General features: G+C 34.2%; 1 pseudogene; it reads left to right on the top strand.

Annotated features, from left to right (window-relative positions):
- Positions 1-2,725: 2,725 nt before the first annotated feature.
- LOC124887727 overlaps positions 2,726-21,208 on the top strand; it is a 129,427-nt pseudogene continuing 110,944 nt past the window's right edge.

Raw genomic sequence — 21,208 nt, 5'->3', positions numbered from 1 at the left:
CATGATAGTAAGATGAATGTATATGAAACAAACATATATTTCTCAACACAAAAAAACTTGCTATAAGTCTCAATATCAAATAGTTTCTCAGTGTTGTTCGGGGACAATATATCTTTTTCAATATTACTGTCCATATTGTAAAAATCATGGAAATTCAACCCCTCATATAATGTAATAACCTGCTTATACACAATATATGAAATTATCTTTCAAATCTCAATCTATACAATAGTGAAAATCCTAATTCATGTATCATAACATCGAATCATTCTAATAAGTACTCCAATCCAGTATTTCATCCAACCTAAAGAATTATTTGCAGAAGAAGTTCCACCCATGCTATATTTAAAGAAGAGTATGTCATAACTTATCTCAAATATTGTGAAAGCAACCCTTAAAATATTACAAATATGTCTTTTCCTCCTAAATAGCCAAGAAAATACTCTCTAAGTATTAAGAACATGATTAATACGTGAATACAAACCTATCAATACTTATTTTTCTATCTTATTCCATCCCCTAAAAATCAATCAAAAAGTCAACATCAATCCCTCAAGGTTAAAAAGATAGTTTTTTTTAAATAAGTTTATCCATGAAGTTAGAAACTCAAATCAGAAATTTCATCAAAATGGGGTTCAAAGTGGTCCTTAAATCATCAAAATATGTTTTTCTTAACTTAAATCTCAAATCTCCAATTTTCATATTCACACATGATTTTAAATGATAAAATATCTATAAATTAGTAATTTGATGTCAAAATCAATTTATCCATAAATATGGACTATAAGTACCAAAAATAAACGATATCTAATCATGAATTAATCTTTAAATCAATGATTTTGAATTTTTCATCTTTGGGGTTTAAAATCTCAACTTGGTGATTCAAAAATATGAAAATATGTTGGATATTCTTGTAAAATGAATAAAATAAAGATAGAATCAAAGACCTAAATTTTATAGGAGAAGAACTCATCTAAAATTACCTTAATCTTAAATTTCTAGTTCCCAAAAATAGTTATTACTGAATTGAAATTTATCCTTTACGGATAGTCACTTCCACTGCTCCCTCGCTCCAGCGCATCCCTTTTGCCTACAAACTCCATTTTCACACCTAATGGTCATTACTTGTAGTACTTTTTTGACTTCTTAGTTCACTCCAAAACCCTTATAAATACTCAAAATGCAAATATTTGTTTTAGTAAAGCATCTAGTATCCCCTCAAACTATGCCCAAATTTGCTATGACACACTCTAACTTTACAAGGATCCTATTACCCCCTTGAACTCAATTTTAGTGTATTTTTGTCATCCTTTTTAGATAATATGACACCTTTTTAGCTGATGTAGCACTTTTTATGTGAGCCTCATTTTTATGTAATAAAGGTTTCAAGTCAACACAAAAGGATGACAAAAATATGCTAAAATTGAGTTCAAGGAGGTAATAGGACCCATGTGAAGTTGGAGTGTTTCATAGAAACTTTGGTTATAGTTCGAGGGGGTTCTGGATGCTTATCTCTATTTTTTTTTGCATCAATTACAAAATTATGATACTAACCTAATGGTTCAGTCCAAATATTATTTAGAGCTTATTTTCTTTGGGGGCAACACTTAACCTCTATATTTTTGAAATATCATACTCCAAATAAACATCTAGAAGATCATACAAGGCCTTCCAAATATAGATCAATAATGCAAATTGGTAAATACGTTTAATATTTATTGGAATCATGAAATATCCTATTCAAGATCATCTTGATCGAATGTTGACCATGGTAAAATCTAAGCTTCCATCAGTTTAAAAATCTAATCCAATTCTCAAATCACTTTTGAATTCCTCAAAATTTGTATCAATCATCCAATTAATAAAAAAATAAGCTTCTGAACCTTATGAAACAGTCAAATTTTATTTTGAGATTATCAAATTAAATGTTGACTTCGGTAAAATTTTAAACCTTCAAAATGAAAAATTTCAACCAATCCTTATCCAATCATCTTGGAAATTACTCCATCTATTTTCAAAAGTAATAAATCACATTTACATCTATAGAAAGGTTCAAACTAAAAATACATCCAAAAGAACAAAATAATCATTGTCGTTACAACTAGCTATATTATAGATAGATATACAACATTTATATAGTTTGTCTCAAAGGAAATGTCATAAAAAATACGGATGTCATAATAACTTAAAATATCTTCTATCTTTCTAGGTCAGGACCATCAGTCCTTGTTTTTTAGTACATATCATATTCTCTCTCTTACGCTTCTTCTATCTAACTAACGTATCTTTAAACTTATTCTTTAACTTGATCATGCCATCGCTGGAGAAGTAGACGCCAGTGACAGGTAAGTACGTTGATCCATCTTTCTCCCTTGGTCTCTCTCTCCTCCTGTATTATCTTTGACGTGACTAGTTAGTCTTTGTGAAGTAGCTGCCGATGGAGAAACAACACTAATGATAGGTAGGTACACTTCTCTCTTTTTCTCTTTTTTTGGTCTCTTTCTCCCCTTTCCCCTTTTTTCTCTCTTTTCCTTCTCTACTATTAGTAGATTTGCATAGGCAGTAACTTGCTGGTTATTAGTCCACGATTGGCTTTGACAAACTGGTTCGGCAGACGTTGGTGGTGAAGGCGGAAGATCCAAAAAAAGTATGTGGGTGTCTATATCGAATATTGTAACTACTATCCAGATTTGAGCCGGTAACTTTTGGCGAAGTGATTCGAGGCATGCCTAGTTTGGAGAATATTTACGTAGTAGGGGACTTCAATGGGCACATCGAGCTTTTGCCAATAGTGTACAATGATGTGCATAGAGGCTTTGGTTTTAGGGATAGGAATGATGAGGGAGGTTATCTTTTGGACTTTGCAAGGGCCTTTGGCTTTGTAGGAGTGAATTCCAGCTTCCCGAAGAAAAAGGAGCATCTGGTGACTTTCCATAGTAGGATAGCCAAGACACAAATTGACTTTTTGCTACTTAGGAAGAGGGATAGATCTTTGTATAAGGATTGTAAGTTTTTTCTGAATGACAATCTTGTGACCCAACATAGACTCCTAGTGATGGACTTGGTTATAAAAATGGGCAAAAAGATCAGGGGTGGGGAGGGTAGACTTAGAGTTAGGTGAGGTATCCTGACTCAGGTCAGTGCATTAGATAGGTAAAATTAAAGGGGATGAGGGCATGGGATTATTGAGGGATATGGATAATATGTGGGATAGGGTTGCAGGTTGAATTAAGGAAACTGCTAGAGAGGTTTTGGGTGTCTTGAAGGGCTGTTTTAGCTGGCATCAGGGGGATTGGTGGTGGAATAAAGAAGTTAAGAAGAAGGTGGAGACAAAGAAGGTGGCTTACATTAATTTGGTTGAGAGTAAGGATGATGAAGAGAAGCGGGTGAGCAGGAAGGAGTACAAGTTAGCCAAGAAAGAGTCTAAGTTAGCAATTTTGACTGCTAAGATAGTAACTTTTGAGACCCTCTATTTGAGTTTAGAGAAGAGAGGTAGGGGAAAAAACTTGTATCGGCTTGCTCAAACTAGGGAGCATAAGGGTCAGGATCTGGACCAAGTGAAGTGCATTAAGGGGAAGGATGGTAGAGTTTTTGTGGAGGACGTTCTAATTAAGAAAGGATGGCATTCGTATTTTTATAAGCTCTTGAATGATGAGGGGGACAAAGGTATTATGTTAGGGGAGTTAGAGCACACCGAGAAATCTCGTGAATTCGGCTACTGTCGACATTTTATGATGGAGAAAATCTGCGAGGATATTCGCAAGATACGAAGGGGTAAGGCGACGGGCCCCGATGAGATTTTGGTGAATTTTTAGAAGTGTAGTGGTATGGACTGCGTACATTTTAACCTCCCCAGACCCTACTATCTGGGAATATACTGGGTTTGTTGTTGTTCTTCTTCTTGTATCTTCTATCCTTCTGTCCGAATTTATATGAGTTAGTTTGACTTGGCATGGAGTTTAAGAAAATAAGAAAGAAAAATTTTCAAAACTTATGGTCTAAAATAAGTTATAAATGTTTGTGTAGTTATAAATCATCTCAATAAGGGTAAAATAAATATTTTAAAGTCAAACTGATGCTAAATGCAGACATGTGCCATTCTTTTTTGGAACTAACTAAAAAAAGTGAGTAATATAAATTGAGAAAAAAAAGTACCTATTTCTTATCAAAAAAGGTATTAACTTCGAATAAGGTTCATTCTTTTGGGAAGAAAATACTAGAGAATGATATTTTGGTTTTGTGATATCTAAAATCACCTCTCAAAATATTTTGGAGGATGTTAACAACTTATTCGCCATGATATCCTTCTACTTCTACATAGCTCAAAATATGAATAAGTTCCTGATTTGGAATCTGATACCATAGAATTAAGTGAGAAACTTTGAGTATCTTGAAGTTGAATCTGCTTACTATTTTGAGCTTTTCTAGCACAAATAACACTTGGAAGCAATAAATTAACTCTTTTAAACTTCAATAGGTGCTTAAATCTAGAAGATGGAAGTATAATGGATCTTGCTCGGTTTCTTCTCAATCTATCATTGATTTCTAGAGAAAGATGATCTCTTCTTGAACATTTGCATGGCCAGAGATCTGAATCTCCTCATTCAAAAGTTGTCAGAAATGATGAAAATTCCATCAGATTATGTTTTTTTTGAGAATTTTTCCAATCCAAATACATTTTGTTGGTCTTTATCTATTTTTATTTGCATTTGTTTGTTTTTGAGTTGAATTGGTCCTTATTTTAGGAAAGGACTTTATTTTTTAGTTGAGACCTTTTCATTTTTCTATTATATAAAAGAGTTGGACCAAAGAATGATATACGAAAATTTGTAAATATACCTATTATTTAAGGGTAAATGATAATTATTTATAATTGCTATTAGAAAACTACATCCTTTTATTTCTTTTTCATTCCAGATCCTTCCCCCCTTATTTCCAGACAATGATACAACAATTTCAAAGGCCTAAAAGGCAACGTGCTTGATTATATTTCTCAAATCGTTTCCTCTTCTAATGGTGGAAAACTTGTGGGTTACGAGCTAAACCAACTATTCTTCATAATATTCCATTTGGTGATTATTTGTCTTTTTGTACTTTGTGCCTTCAGCTGTTCGCATGACATGAGATTGCTTTTGAGATAAGTTGGTTTGAATTTTTTGTATTCTCTTATCATGCTATTAAAGTTAGACTAATTCCAATTCTTAATTTACTTGACTCTATATTATATATGATGATCCAGTTATTAGACATTACTATGTCACATGTGGAATGTTGAGTGACTTATTAATGTAAGGATTAGAGATTTATATTAATGGAGCGATTAGATATTATCTCCTCATAGATTAGGAACAATCCTTATCTTATAAATTACTTTTAAAGATTGATTAAGGAATAAGGTGTACTCTGAAGATGTATGGAGGCTAGAGGTGTATCAGTGGCTTACATTAGGGCGATAAGAACATGTATGATAAAGATAAAATGTAGGTTAGAATAGTAGGAGAATACTCAAAGAACTTTTTAAGTGAAAATGGTTTTGCATCAAGGATCATCCCTTAGTCCATTACTCTTTGCCTTGGTTACAGATAAATTTATGTGGTACATTCAATATAAAGTACCTTAGTGATATTTTTTTTGTAGATAACATAGTACTGATTGATGAGATGTGTAGAAAAGTACATGCTAGGTTGGAGATATGGAGTTAAACTCTGGAATCTAAAGGGATCAACTTGAGAAAGATCTAAATAGAGTCTTTCAAGTGCAAATTCATAGAGGGGTTGCATAAGGAAGGAGTGGAAGTGAGTCTAGCCACACATGTTATTCCTAAAAGAGATAATTTCAAGCATCTTGGATCTATAATTCAAGAAAGTGGTAACATTAATGATGATAGCTTACATTATATTGGTGCAACGTGTATGAAATAAAGGATTTCCTTTGGAGTCCACAACTTCAGAAAAGGCTTTTAGCAACACTAAATATGTGCTTTAACAAAGAGTGCTAAACATTTTATCCACATTTGTTAATTGTATTTAGATCCAATTTTCATATAGTTTTTAGGGACATTTATAAGGAGTGCTAAAATATAATTGTTTCATGATACAAAATCTCGTGGTTTGTGATGTCACCTACCCTGACCCCACCATGGTAGGTAAGCATGGACTCAAGAACTCAGAATAATAATCACTTACTAAATAATAGGCTTGAATAATATAGGAAGATAAAAATGATAAGAAAAGTAATACTCAGTACATCCTAAAAACATAAAAGAAAATCTAGCTGAAAATTAAACTAAAACTCTAGACTCAGCTGTCATAAGTACAAGAGCGACTCTAGATACCAGATTTTAAGTAAAGACAAAACTGTCTGAAAATAAGAAAAAACAAAATTAAGATAGATGAATCCTAGATGAACCCCAAACCAAAGAGCTCACCACATCTTCTGTATACCTCAAGTTCATGATCTATAACTACAGAGGGCACTCAAACTAGGATCTGTACTGAAAGGATGCATAAAGTTAAAAGTGAGTATGGTCTACTTGTATTCAGCAGGCATCATAAACTAACTAAGCTTAGGTAAAAGCTATATGAGGTAAAGGATACTAAAGTAACCCAACACACAAAAAATTTCTAGCGAAAGGGTGGGGAGAACAAATAGGAGTGAAAGAGAGAGGAAGTGAAGTGATTCCCGGGCAGGATCACGAATAATATGCAATGAACAGTGAAAACCGATATACACCCTTTGAGCATCTAGTGCTCTAGGATAGGACGTATGGGACTTCTATAGTCCATATTCCTCACCCATAATCCTTCATTGCATAAAAATCAACAATAGTCCCTAGAATCCTATTTTGGGCATAATATGTGTAATAATATATATGAACACCTGGAATCCTGACTGATTCTATAATTAAATGCTTTATTTTCTTTAATATTCAGTGTTTTTCTTGTGGTACTAATCCAATAAATTGCGACATGAGTTAATATACATTACCATGATAAATATAGACTTCGATGTGTATAAATAATGTATGGAAATAAAGTAATAATTTAGTATAAAAATAAATATTCTCAGTCACAATAAATCACCAACATAAGCCTCCACATAGGTATCACAATAATAAACTAGTTCATTTACTTTCATAATCAACACTTGCCCTCACACGAGAATCACAATAGCATGAATCAAACAAAATTATTGTGACAATCACTATGTTACCCATCCCATAGCATGCTTTACATAATAAATCCCCACTAAGCTAAGGCTAGATAAAGTTAAACTACAACCTACCTCAAAGCTAAACAAAAAGCCTATAACACCCACCAAGTAGCATTTCCTTTTCAAATAACCTTAGAACACTCCCAATCTATCAAAAAGAGATTCTACGCATATAAATAAATCCAATAATACTCATACTATTGTGGTTCCAAATTGGGTCCAAAAAGTTAACTTAAGATTTCAGGGGAAAGAAATGAAATTATATTAGAAAATTAATTTACCCATTACTTAAGGAGTTCAAATATGAAATATCATTAAAACTGGAGATACAATTGATCTTGAAATTATCAAAATAATTAGTGGGTAAAGATATAATAGTCGTTTAGAAACTTACCCAAATATCAAACCTCAAAACATGCCTTTGAAATTCCACCAAACTGAGTTCTCAAACTTCAAAAAATGAAGTTTAGGATCTTATTTTCAAAATAGGTGTGTTAAATAACTGCGTAGTTGTTCTTTGCGATTGCAACCTACCTTTGCGATTGCGAAAAAGAGAATTGACCCGAACCCAACCCTCTTCAAAATTGATATTCATGATTGTGGGGGAATGCCATATAATATGTTACCATCCAAATCATGGATCACATGGATACCTACCCAATCTATCCTAAATAGGAGAACCCTTATCACCCAACTAATCAATTATTACGGAGGACATTCAAAATTGCCTCAAATATAAACAATTGTATAAACCTTCTATTTAGAACACACTTATTCTATTAATACATTAGAAAGTAAATTGAACAATTTCCTATAACTTGGTCTAAATTGGTGTAGAGCATAAACATATGGACGAATGATCCGAGAAACATCATCCATGTATGAGTAGGATGATAGCAGCCACTGAAGAATAAACAACATTATAACTATTGAAACTCTAAATGACCTACAATATGACAATATCCCTAAATGGAGATAAAGTAAGAGCGATACTAGTACAACCACAGTACTTTTGTGTATCATTAACCGACCAGAGTTAGAAACATATAACAACATATAGCAAACAAAAAGAGATCATGACCAATATATAGGTTAATACCTGAACATACTTAACTTACTTTCACTTCAAAACTTACCACCTTTCTATATTTATGCATTATTACTTTACCATTAGGGCATGATTAATTAACTATATTCTATGAATTAATCTAACCCATAATTTTACTAAGTACTTACCTTATTATAACACCTCTATATACATCTCTTTCTTTTCCCCATTAATCCTCTAATTGGACAACCCTTGCTCTTTATTATACTATGAATAACTATTAGGATTACGTTAAACAAGGAAAATAGTAACATCTATAACTTTACAAGAAGGGACACTATAAGATACATCATGTATATAACATATACAAAAGAACAAATATTTACACATAATCTAGGACGTACCTTATATCCACACTTTGCTACAATGCACAATCACCATCTTCAACATAACAAGTTCATTAAGGAACCATAACATCTCATCAAAAATTCGGTCCATACTACGATCCATTTATACTTAGGCAAGTTCTTTAACAAGTTTCTCCACAACATAAAATATATGTAAATGTACATCAAATTCATATAATGGAATGTATGTATGCATTATCTATTTTATTTTTTAATCTCATCCTTATCAATATCATTCTCAACATCATGATCTCAATATCATCATCAATATCATTAAATTATCATCATTAATATCATCTCAATATCATTATCTCTTTCACCAACAATATTATTTGCAATGTAAATGCAATATATAGTCAAAAGTAAATACACAAACAACCAATTGAAATAAGACTCAAGTAACCACACTTAAAAAACTTACAATTAATAACAATAAAGTAAATATAGTCAATAGTTACAAGTTCACCATTCTAGATAACAATGAATATCCACCAACACATAAAATCATTAGTATGCACAAAGGGCAATTCACCATTTACTCAAATTAGCATTATCAAATCAATCATCAATAACAAATATATCCAAAGATTAATAAATCAAATATCCATTTTAGGACTGGAAATTCCATGAGGATTAATATCTACTCTCTAATTCATCATCCTATTTAATCACCAATCTAACTCTTTTTATTCATATTTAAACTGGTAGATTTAGTTACTAACTACTAACCCTTACACTCAAGTCATCACTAAGTTTAAGAAACTATTCCTTATAGTTGATGTTTTAACTAATAGGTTCGATTCAACTTATAATTCTAGCTAGAGCCATACACCTTTACACCCTGGGGTTTGGACCTTGGAAATTTCCTGAGTTTTAAACTCACTATCCTAGTAACGACTCACCATATGAGTCGTATGATATAGGTATGGGTTAGAAGACACTTGTTGTTAGGAGTCTAGTTAATGGTGGTTAGGATTTTGATATGGTTAAGATTGGGGATGGTATGAGTTATTTCGGGTAGTGATGATTTATTGGGTCGGTCCATAATCAAATCAGTAACTTAGTGATTTGACATGGCTCTCAGTATAAGTCGCTTACTAAGAGCTATAAGGATAGGTTATAGATGGTAAAGTTGCATTGTATGTTTTCTAGTGTCAAATACCCTTGGTTTTTGTCCTGGGTGAGATTGGACTATGTGATTCATATGGTCTATTAATGAGTGGTATCATGGAGTCGTGTGGTGTACAATATATGGGTGTCCAACTTACTTTCCTATTGGCGACTCAAGGGTATGAGTCGTATATTGTGGTCACAAGTCACAAGGGACCAACTCATAGCCACTTGTGATATTTTACAATTATAAGTTAGGGGTATTCTGGGCATTTTTCTTTTTAACTTCCTTTGAGGCTACGACTTAAAACACCTCTTGGGACTTTGTTAACATATTATTCCCAATCAAACACTCTCAAATTCTCTACTAAACTCTCTCTTCAAGAAAATCTAGGGTTTCTTAAAGATAATTAATTAAGGCTTTAAAGGGTGGTTTCTCTTCTTCTTCCTTGGTGTCTAAGGTATGTTAATCCTTCCTCATTGTTATATTACAAAGAGAATGTGTTTTAATGTATGATTTTCATGATATTATTATTGTTTGAAATAATGTTTGGAATTTTTTTTATGTTCATGGTTGAATAATGGTTTTTATGGTTTAATTATGTTTTTTTTCATGCTTTTAGTATGATTTTGACTTTGTGGGATGCATGTTAATGGTAAATGAATTTAGGAGTAATATGGATTCCCCAAATTACTTTGTTATGGTTTTGAAACTTATATGCCCTTAGCCTATTTATTAAAATTCCAATAAGAAGGATTTTATCACATTGCTTAACTACTCTTGATATCTTTGCATTGCATAAATTGTAATAGAATCAAAATTAGTCTAGTTGATTTTAAATAGTTTAAAAAAGCCTTGGTGGCCATGGTTTAGTATAATTGGAAACTTTAGAGTCAACTTTGTTTTGATGGTTTTGGTATGACATAAAAGGATATACTTGCAAGCTTTAATTTTAGTATCACAATACCGATGGATAATTACTAAATAAAAGACTCCTTGGTAAATAGTTGGAATGCATAATTGGTTTTAATATGGTCTTAAAAAGGGTTGTATTAGCAATGCCGTAGAAGGTGGAGGTTCCAAGGGGGTCCAATACTGGAGACTCATGTTTGCCAATGTGAGGTTCGGTCATGGAGACTATGTGCATGATGTCACACTTTATATTTTGTAAGATGTACTATTTATCTTAGGATTTTGTCTGGTTTATATAGCTAACACATACCGAGGCTCTTTCAATAGAAAGAGCTGAACCCATATAGCTCGTGAGTGGACTATAATATGGTAAAGCTACACAACCCAGGTTATGTCTTTAAATGCATGTTAAACTCGGTTCCCTAACTTGATACGGTATATATGTATATGTGTGATTGCATATGGTTATTTGAATTGGTTTTGAATAAATGCATTATTTTGTCATTATCTCTAAGTACATACTAGCATTCACTTTGATAATTATCTTTGGGTACTGTATCCCCACGCGATGTAGGAACTGACCATACTACTATTTCTCTTACTCAGTGACTTAGATTCAGGAACATCTTAGATTAAGATTAAAGTGGTGAGCTTCCATACTTTGAAAGATCCTATTTCATACTATGGATTTATTTTTATTATTGTTATCTCTTTGGTTATGTTTTTAGAGATAGTCGATGGTATATCCCGACTAGACGTTCTTTGATTTTGTTTAGAGGCTTTGTCAGATAACTATGGGCATAAACAATGTCGATTTTGGTTTTAGCCTTAGTATTGGTATTGGCATTAGGGTTGAAACCAGTTGGATATTTGGTTGAGGTTATTGGATTATGATTATATACTTGATTTAATATTTTTGAATTATTATTGTTTTATCTTGTTTGATGTTTCAAATTCATCTGACATAGGGTGTTGGGTGGTTACAATTGGGTATTGGGGGTGGTCTCTGATCCTTGTTAGACTTAAGATGTCTGACATTACTTGACCCTGGTTCGAGTTTTATCGGATTGGTATTAGAGCCCTAGGTTCATTGTTAATTGGATGTCCGACAAATTCGTGTTGAGTAGAGCCTCTTTTAGGGGTGTGCAGCATGCCATACATATATGGGAGAAGCTACAAGGCATTTAGGAATATTTCTCTTTTTTTGGTTCTATTTTCAAGCTGTAGAGTCTGAGATCCTAAATTTTTCTCTATTTCCTATTTGTTCAACTTTCAGATAATGGCTCTCGAATAACTTAAAGCTCATGGAAAATTCTCTGTACCACTTAAAGACAACGCTAATGGGGAATACTTTATTTATGGGGTCCAGACCTGGTCTAGGGCTCTAGTTTCTGTTTGTCTTCTTGGAGTTCCATCGGTCCCTTCCATCCTTCCTTGAGCTCTTTAGACAGATGTGATGAATGCTGAGTTTCATCAGTATATCCATATGTTGGAACTATTGGTAGCTTCTCATGCCGAGCATGGTGCTTCTATTACTTAATATTTTGGGGCCATAAGGATTGGACAGTTTATAAGTTTGAGCCCTCATGTGTTCACTAGTGTTAAGATTGGGGAGGATCCTAAGGGTTTTACTGATGAGATGGAAAAAATCTTCCATGTTATGCATGGTACTAGCATGGAGGGTGTGAAGTATCTGCCTACCAATTGAAAGATATAGCATACCAATGGTATGAGGAATTGCAGTAATAAAAGGGTGATGATGCTGAGTCAGCCCTATGGGATAATTTCTCTGGTACTTTTCTGGACTGCTTCTTTCCTTAAGAGTTGAGAGAGGTGAAGGAAGAAGAGTTTGTTATCCTAAATAAGGTTAAGATATTAGTTAAAGAGTATTCCTTAAAGTTTCACCAGTTGTCTCTGTATGCTCCAAAGTTGGTTTCTAGCATGAGGTCTAGAATGAGGAAGTTCTTTTTTGGGTTGTCCTAAGAGTTGATTTTGAAGAGTAAGGCTTCCTTGTTGAACAAGACTATGGACATCTCTAGACTGGTTATATATATGTAGCAGGTCGAGAAAGAGAAGAAAAAGTAGGATGAAATTAGGAAGAGGCTGAATATGAAGTTTAGATTTTTTGATTAGGGTGGTGGTCAATAGCAGAGTGCCAGGGATGGTAGACAGTGGTCCATGAAGAGGTGGGGAAATACTAGGTCTTACTTGACGGATAGTGCTCCCGACCCAAAGCCATGCAATGATAGATATTTTTAGAGTAGATACAATTATTGGGTACAGAGTGCCAAATCTCAAGCTAGTGGGGCCTAATCAGCTCCATTATATCCTCCTTGTAGATTTAATAGTCGGTTGCATCGGGGTTACTATTATGAAGGAAAGGACAAATGCTCTAGCTATGGTTATCCTAGGAATATGGTTAAAAGTTGTCCTATTTACTTAATTCAGAGTTCACTATTTCTTATGTGACCCTGTTTGTGGATGTGCATTTTTAATTTCAATCTTGAGTGTATTCCAGACCATTTTTTTGTTTCTACCTTGATGGGTGACTATGTGGTATCTAGAGTAGTCAATAATGATTGCTTGGTATCTGTGGGTGGTCTAGAGACTTTGGTGTATCTATTTTAATTTGGCATGGTTTATTTTAATATCATATTGGGGATAGATTGGTTACACTCGGGCTATGCATCTTTAGACTGTTGAACCTATAATGTCATAATTAAATCACTACTGAGCCAGTTATTGAATGAGAGGGTGGTTCCTTATCTCCTAAGAAAAGGTTCAAATCGTATGTTAGAGCTCAAAGATTGATCTCTAATTTGTGTCTCTATCATCTGGTCTAGTTCAGAGATTCTAACTCAATGGGTTCTTTTCTACATTCTATCCCTGTGGTGAATGAATTCCCTAAGGTCTTCCCTAATGACCTTCCTGGTGTTCCTCCCGATAGGGAGATTGATTTTGAGATAGATCTTGTTTCAGACACTCATCCTATTTGTATTCCTCGATATAGAGTCGCTCCAGCTGAGTTGAAAGAGCTTAAGGAGTAATTAAAGGATCTTTTAGAAAAAGGTTTCATCCGTCCAAGTGTGTCTTAGTGGGATGCACCAATTTTATTCATGTGTAAGAAGGATGACTCCTTTTGGATATGTATTGATTACCGACAGTTGAATAAGGTGTCAGTAAAGAATAAGTTCCCTCTTCAAAAGGATAGATGATTTTTTTGATCAACTTCAGGGTGCTAAATTTTTCTCCACGGTTGATCTTTGGTCTGGGTATCATCAACTAAAGATTATGGAGTTGTATATCCCTAAGACTGCCTTTTATACCCAATATAGACATTCTGAATTCCTGGTTTTGTCTTTTAGGTTGATTAATGCCCAAGTGATATTCATGGATTTAAAGAATAGAGTATTTTGTCAGGTTTTGGATTAGTTCATCATTGTGTTCATAAATGATATTTTGGTGTATTCAAAGAGTGAGGTGGATCGCAGCAATCACTTCTGTATTATATTACAGACCCTGAAAGAGCATCAGTTATATGCATAATTTTCAAAATATAAGTCCTGGTTGAACAATGTCACTTTTCTGGGTTTTGTCATTTCTAGTGAACGGATCATGATGGATCCACAGAAAGGTGCAGTGGTTAATAAGTGGCCTACACCTACAGCTCAAACTGATATTTGGAGCTTCTTGGGTTTAGCTAGCTATTATAGAAGGTTACTAGAAATCTTCTCTTCTATAGCCCCCCGTTGACTACGTTGACTTAGAAGAAGGTGAAGTTCTTGTAGTCTGATGCGTGTTAGGGTAGTTTTGAGAAGCTGAAGGATAAACTAACTTCGGCTCTGGTCTTGACTTTGACTGAAGGTGCTGATGGTTTTGTAATCTATTGTGATGCATCCCGGGTGGGGTTTGCGTGCGTTTTAATGTATCCTGACAAGGTGATAGCATATGCTTCTAGACATTTGAAGGTGCATGGGAAGAATTATCTGACTCTTGACTTGGAATTATTAGTTGTGCTATTCACATTGAAAATCTTTCCTCGCTACCTGTATAGAGTACATGTAGATATGTTTTTAGGTTAATAGAGCCTGTAGTATGCATTTACTCCAAAAGAGATCAACCTCAGATAAAGAAGATGGCTTGAGCTATTCAAGAATTACCACATGATTCTTCACTACCATCCATAAAAATCTAATGTGGTTGCTGATGCTCTTAGCAAGTGATCCATGGGAAATCTGGCTCATGTGGATAAAGGAAGGCATGAATTGGTGAAAGATATTCATTGTTTGGCTAACCTTGGAGTTCATCTCTTGGACTCTAAGGATGGTGGTGTGTTTGTGCAGAAGGTGGAATAGTCATCTCTTGGTACTGAAATAAAGTAGAAGCAAGTGTTGGATCCTATCTTAATAAGGATCAAGGGTGATGTAGGTGGACAGAAAGTGATGGCCTTTGAGTTTAGTGGTGATGGTACCTTATGGTACCTAGGGAGGTTATTTATTCCTGGCAAAGATTGATTGCGCAAGAGGATCTTAGCTGAGGCGCATGAGTCGTACGATGCAATTCATGTTGGTTCTATGTAAATGTATCATTACTTTAAGCAAATGTATTGGTGGAACAATATAAAGTGGGATATGGCTAGTTTTGTTCCTAAATTCATGGTGTGCCAACAAGTGAATCTGAGCACTGAGGCCCAGAGGATCGTATCAAGAAATTGAGTTGCCTATTTACAAATGGGAGGTGATCAATATGGATTTTGTTGGTAGTCTTTCTCGGTCTCGGAATTAGTTTGGGTCATCTTGTATAGGATGACAAAGTCTTCTCACTTCTTGCTTGTGTAGACAATTTTTTTGGCAGAGGATTATGCAAGGTGTACCTCTAAGAGGTAGTGAAGTTACATGGGAAGCTGTTTCCATTATCTCGAATCATGGTATGCAACTTTAATCCCACTTTTGGTGGTCGTTTCATAAGGGTTTGGGGACTAAGGTGAGTCTTAGTATGTCTTTTCATTGGCAATTGGATGGGCAAGCCAAAAGGACTGTTCAGATATTGAGAGGTATGCTTCGAGCTTGCTTGATTGACTATGGTGGTAGTTGGGTTGAGCATTTCCTCTTATAGAATTTACGTATAATAATAGCTACCATTCTTAAATTAGGATGGCTATATTTGAGGCCTTGCATGGTAGGAGGTGTAGGTCTCCTATTAGGTGGTTTGAGGTTGGTAAGGTGGAGATGTATGCTCCAAAGTTGGTTCACCAAGCCATGGAGAAGGTGAAGGTGATTCGGGATAGGCTTAAATCCACTTAACGTACTATGCAGATATGAGGCGTAGGAAGTTAGAGTTTGAGGTTATAGATAGGGTATTCTAGAAGATGTTTCCTATGAAGGGAGTGATGCAGTTTGGGAAGAAAGAAAAGCTCAGTCCCTGGTATATTTGTCCATATATGGTTTTAAGAAGGGTCGTCAATTTTGCATATGAGTTGGAATTTCCTTTTATTTTGAGCTCCATTCATCTAGTGTTCCATGTTTCTATGTTGACGAAATGTGGGAGTGATTCATTGCAGATTACACCTATCAAAGATATTGGTATTTTAGATTCATTGTCAGTTTGGGACCAAGGATGTAGGTTTATTTAAATTTCTATGAAGGAACCACAAAGTGGAAGCGGCTACATGGGAAGCCAAAGAGGACATGAAGTCAAAGTATCCATTTCTGTTACCCATTCCAAAAAATTGTGCTTAAGGTATGTATCACTCTTAGCACCTTTGTTTTCTATCTTTGTTAAAGTTAAATGGAGAATTCCTTGGTAATCTATTTTATGTTTTAAAGGTAAGAGTAGAGATGTTTGGGGGTGATTTCGTTCCAGTCAATACCTTGTTCCATCATTCGAGAATGAATGATCCAAGTTGGGGAGAATTGAAATACCCTAGGATTTGGCCCTTGGAAATTTCTTGAGTTTTGAAATCACTATCCTAATAAAAACTCTCCATATGAGTCATATGGTGTAGGTACACGTTGGGAGACCCTACTCGTTAGGAGTCCAATATATGGTGATTAGGATTCTTCTATGGTTACAATTGGGGTGGTATGAGTTGTTAGGGGTGGCAACAGTTCATTGGGTCATTCCTTAATAAAATCAGTAACTTAGTGACTTGACTTGGCTATGAGTACGAGTGGCTCACTAAGAGCCGTAAGGATAGGTTACGGATGGTAAGGTGTCACAACTCGATTCACGAATCATGATGGCACCTACTAAACCCACCAGTAGGTAAGCCAGGCTATGGACTGGAGCTAAGGCAATGGGTTGCTTCAGTAGAAACTCCCGACATGGGCCATAATAAATAAATACGATAATACAAAACAATATTCCACAATAGACAATCAACTACAGATACCAATTTCTCATGACCTGGTAGTATTAGTACAAGAGCATCTAAGTTCGATAATAGGAAATATAGCCTAAAGTCTAAATAGTAACATACATTCATCTAGAATAAAAAAGATTAAATAAAGATAGGAAGGAAATGGGTAACTCGAACTCCACGAGATCACCCTGTCTCTAGAAGATCAACACAACACAATCTCAGCTCAATAGAGCTAACTAGTACTCGGGTCTACACCAAAAAGGTACAGAAGTGTATTATGAGTACCAAAACAATGGGTACTCAGTAGGCATCACCAGCTAATTGAGCTAAATTATGATATAAGGATGATATAAAGAAAGATAATATCTCTACGTAAAGGTATAGAATTAAAACTGAATGATCTTCATCATCACTGTATACAATCAATAATCATACTAGAACAAAACTACGACATAACCAATCATCATGCGCTAATACCATTATATATGTATACAAAAGTACATGATCCAAATCGTAAGGCACCACTAATACAACCCCAATAACAACAAGACCAAGAAGATATATGACATCCATTAAGGCATAAGTAAAATAACTCACCACAATGTCCCATACAACCGGGAAGTACACAAAAGAAACTATAAAGTAAAGAACACACCACGGCATCCCATACCACTGGAGAGTGCATGAAAGAATTCAATCATTTAGTAAATACACATGCAACAAACTTCTCAATATCCAAGGTTCACCACTTTTCATGTCCATGGTTTCCACAATTCCCATCAAGCGTCATTTACCAAGATTCATAATCATTATCAATTACTATAATTGAAATAACATACACCAAGGTAATCATAACCAATTTTTTATAGCCATTTAGATATCTATGATATCAATACACTCTATCTAGTAATTATTAACTAATAAACACTTAGCATTAACTACTAGTTGCTAGACATTATAAGGTCGCCAATAATTAACCTAATAGATTCATTATATAATCATTCTTCATGAAATGGCAACTAATTATTATTCACTAATTAACCAACATCCACATCTAATCAAGGTGTACAACAAAACCATAATCACCATCTTACCGAAGCTCATTCTTTATTGTTATAAGGGCACTAGTACTAATATATGAGAAGGGTTACATATTATCAATACACTTACCTATCTATTAACCAATACCTCTCACTATTTAGCACCATAAATATCAAGGTCCTCATTTAAGAAACTAACGGCATTACCTACTAGGCATCAATATCACTAATCCTCAATAATGCTGAGTCTTTTATCATTATTAACCATTTTACAACTATAACGACTAGTTACCATATTTTAACTAAACAAGGTCCACCAACTAGTATTCTAGTCTTCTAGCCATCAAGTAATGTAACCACCTTATATGTATACAACTAGTTGTCACATAACCTATTTTACTAGTCAAATTTTATAATTTATCCACCTATTCAAGGAAATACTTATCCACTACATGAATCCTTAATTATAAACATGATTATATCCACCACTTAGTATCAATATTCACCATATTCTACTTCTATTCACTAATAAGCATTTACAAGAACCACACCACTTAACAAGAGATTAATGGTGAAGAATTATAGACAACTTCCTAAGGAAAATATCATATCCTTAGTATACACACGGGGGTAATCATACAAGTGAATAACCATACATATACATATATATTTATATTTTCTTACCATACATATAATCACCATAATGTCAATATATCTCTGAATATTTCAGGCATCATAATATCATCATTATATCCTCTGGATATACTGGACATAAAAATATCATCAATACCTATTTCAGATCTACCAAATATCATCATATTATCGATATATCATCTTGACTTATTGGTTATCATAATATCATTAATATATCCTTCAGATATACTAGGAATCATGATATTATTAATAGCTCTTTCGAACTTACTGGGCATCATTATATCATCAATTTATTCTCTAGACTTACTGAGCATCATGATATCATTAATATATCCTCCATATATATCAGGAATCGCAATATCATCAATACCTCTTTTGAACTTACCAAGCAACATCAATGAAACACCTAAGAATGTGGCCTTGCAAAAATTTTTGGTTGATTGATGATGGTTATGATATGTGCTATGTTGTATCTTTGTTGTGTGTTAATTTTAACTTGTGTAAAGGTAGCCATGATGCATAATGATATGTTAACTTATGTATATTCTTGATTTACACTTTATTTATGGACAAATGATCCCAAGCAGGGAAGAAGTGAAGCACCTACTCTTGAACCATTGAGAAAACATCAACTTTTGATGCCTCTAGAGTGGATCCGATTGGAGGGTACTTGAGTCATACCCTAGGTCACGAATCATACCAACCATGCCCTTGACTTTCATATAATAAGAATTATATTAAGGTAACATACTGTCTTCCATATTACAAGGTCATTCCTTAGTCATAACCAAGCTTACAAGTCATATACTAGCCAACTATATAGGGTAAAGTCTCAAACCTAGAGTAGACTGTTTTTTCACGAGTTAAGATCATGATTGGAGGGTGATTTGTACCCTTGTTTATGAATCAAAGGTCCCTTTTCTTACCCACAATAGTATGGTTGGACTAGGATAAGGCTAGGATACAAGTTAGGGTACCACTCATACCCTAGGTCATAATTACCATAGGACCCATATGGGGGAGTCGTACCCTTGTATGTGTGGACTTTCTAGCTTTTAACAAAGGACAATTTGGTTATTTACCTTGAATAAAGCCCTAAAACTCTCTGTATATAAGGCATAGTAGCCTTCCAAGTCTTCATTTGCAAGACTTAAACATTTCGAAAGACTCTAAAGTCTCTTGGAAACAAGATTGGAGGCTAGGGTTTGAAGGTGTTCATCTTGTGGAAAGAAAGAGAATCAAGATAGTTGGTATATAATATTTTTTAAGTCATGTATATCTTACCCTATTTAAGTAACTATAAACCCATGTATTTCATACTTGGATTATTAAGTGTACATGGTGGTTTTGAATCAAATGAAAAAGGTTTTGTTACCTAACAATAAACAATGATGAATCTTTCTTATGTTTGTTTTGATACATGTTATGGATGGTAGATTTCATATATGGGTGCTTGTTTCATGTTTTTTAACATGAGGGTCTATAGGAACCCTAGTTCTAATGATTTCTACCGTCAAAATAACATTGTTAAAGGTATGAACATAAGGTGTTTGTGAAAATGTTTAAGTGAAATGGAAAGTTACATGTTGATAGTATACTTAGTTAGGGCAATTTCCCAAATGAGTATGATTGATTGATAAATGATGCTGCAAAGGTATTGTGAGCCATGTATGTGTAATAGATAATATTGTTGGGTTAAAAACTAATAAGGGGTTAAAACCCTAAGCATGAAAAGAAACTAGATGTATTGAGCCTAAATGTGGTAAGAAGGTGGTGTAACCTTGCTAATGAAAAGTCAATAAATTATGTGGGTCATGAGGACCATAATTTGAATCATGTGATGAAATGAGTCAAGGCACTAGCCTATTTAAATGATGGAGTAGTGAGGCCCCCATAAGGGCCATATGACATGTAAAGTGTTGAATTTGGTTAAATGTGTTAAAGTCCTTATGTGTGGAATTGAATGCATGTGAATGCTTGGTAAATATTTTGTTTGGTAAATATTTTGTAAAGTCTTTGTTGGCCACATGATGACTAAATATATATCCTTGATAATTTGTTGAATAAATGGTCATAGTCCCTAAAGTATGAACTCGAATTCTGTTTGAATAAAAGTTATGTATAAGATTAATTAGTATGAATGATTATTGGTAGGAGTCTTGATGACCATGAATAAACTTTTATATGTTATGAACTAAGGCATTGGGCCTAACAATGTTAGCAATGGCCAAATGAGCTGGTAGAGATCATATGATTGTCTATGGTGTTGATGTGTAACCTTGATGGCTTGAATGTCTCAAGATGAGTTGAGTTCCTATGTGATGAATTGAATGGGTTCTACTATGTGTGTAAAGGTTTATTAGTTCATGGTCCAAGTCCGCTTACCATATAAGGTATGTTGGTTTGTTGTCCAAGTCTGCTTACCATATAAGTCATGATGGTTCATGGTCGAAGTCCACTTAC

The sequence above is a fragment of the Capsicum annuum genome, chromosome 10 (genome assembly GCF_002878395.1).
Source record: "Capsicum annuum cultivar UCD-10X-F1 chromosome 10, UCD10Xv1.1, whole genome shotgun sequence".
In the NCBI taxonomy this organism is placed as follows: domain Eukaryota; kingdom Viridiplantae; phylum Streptophyta; class Magnoliopsida; order Solanales; family Solanaceae; genus Capsicum; species Capsicum annuum.
Note: the sequence above shows the minus strand (reverse complement) of the source record. Positions and strands in the feature narration are given on the sequence as shown.